This window comes from Aptenodytes forsteri, unplaced genomic scaffold, assembly GCF_000699145.1.
Source record: "Aptenodytes forsteri isolate BGI_AS27 unplaced genomic scaffold, ASM69914v1 Scaffold275, whole genome shotgun sequence".
NCBI lineage: Eukaryota > Metazoa > Chordata > Aves > Sphenisciformes > Spheniscidae > Aptenodytes > Aptenodytes forsteri.
In genome coordinates this window covers 7,002-8,199 of record NW_008795247.1, presented here as the reverse complement: position 1 = coordinate 8,199, position 1,198 = coordinate 7,002, and positions in this window count along the sequence as shown.

Genomic DNA, 1,198 nt, shown 5'->3' with positions numbered 1-1,198 from the left:
CCCCCCGCCCCCAGGCTGCTCTGTGAGGAAACCCCCACAGCTCCCCTACCCTGGGGAGGGGTCCCTCCTAGGGGGGGAGGCGAGAGGGATGGGGAGGCCGCCCTGGGGTGCCAGGAGCAGGCAGCGGGACTCCTGCCAGCCCAGGGAGGAGGCAGGAGGAGCGGGGCCGAAGCGGTGGCTTGTCCCACCTCGCAGTGCCCTGATCGATCTCCCTGGGACGGGTGCTGCTTCTCCCTCTTTTTTTTTTTGGGTGAGGGGACATGTGGCTGGAAGGCAATCCCCAGGGAGGTGGGAGGTTTGCAGGGCACAGTAGCTGAGCAACCCCCTTCCCCTTCGCTTAAGCAAATACTCGACAGCACCGGCTCTTCCAGCCAGGGCTGGGAAAAACTCATGCAGGGAAAATACCTGCCTGGCACCGGAGGAGCCCGGCTTGCAAGCATGAGCAGCCATTGCCCTCCTAACACGTCCCCAGCACGGCGGGTGACCCTGGCACCTTGCAGCCGTCCCCTCCAGGGACTCCTCATGTCCAGCATGCCCCCCCCCGGGCAGGGCTGCATCGCAAGGTCAGGGGGTCCCCAAGGGCCAGCGGCGCGATGGCCGTCCCCTCGCCCCCGGGATCCAGCGAGGGCTGCCCTTCGCCGGCGCGGCACACGCCACGCCGTTGGGAAAGGCAACGGGCCTCCGTGGACGTCTCCCACTGCCATGCCCGTCCGAGCCACATCGCCGCATCACCCGCAAGGACCCGGCAGCATCGTCTGCCCTGCACCCAGCGGAAAAATCCCCCATTATCGGAGCGCTTTGGGAAACTTTGGGAAGTTTCAGGCTGGAAGCACCTCTGGAATAAAAAAATCAAGGTAGGCGACAGCAGGTGAGCAGATCCGCAGTGCGTCCCGGCGTTATCTATCAACCAGAGACCCCACCGAAAAGCCGGTGGGGAGGTGCCGGAGCAGCCCAGCGGGTGAAAGTCGAGGAGAAGATCCTGTCTGCCCACTCTCACCCTCCCAAAGTCCAAATTCCCATCTCAAGGTCACGGGCAAAACCAGGAACTTGGCGGTTGCGACAGAGAAAACCCGCTCTCGTCCCCGTGGCGGGGCGTGGGGTTTGTCTCCCGTGGGGACGAGAGCGTTTCGTACATTTCGGGGGGGAGACCCACTGGAAGAGAGACGCGAAGCCCGCTGGACGCGTGGTACCCACTGCC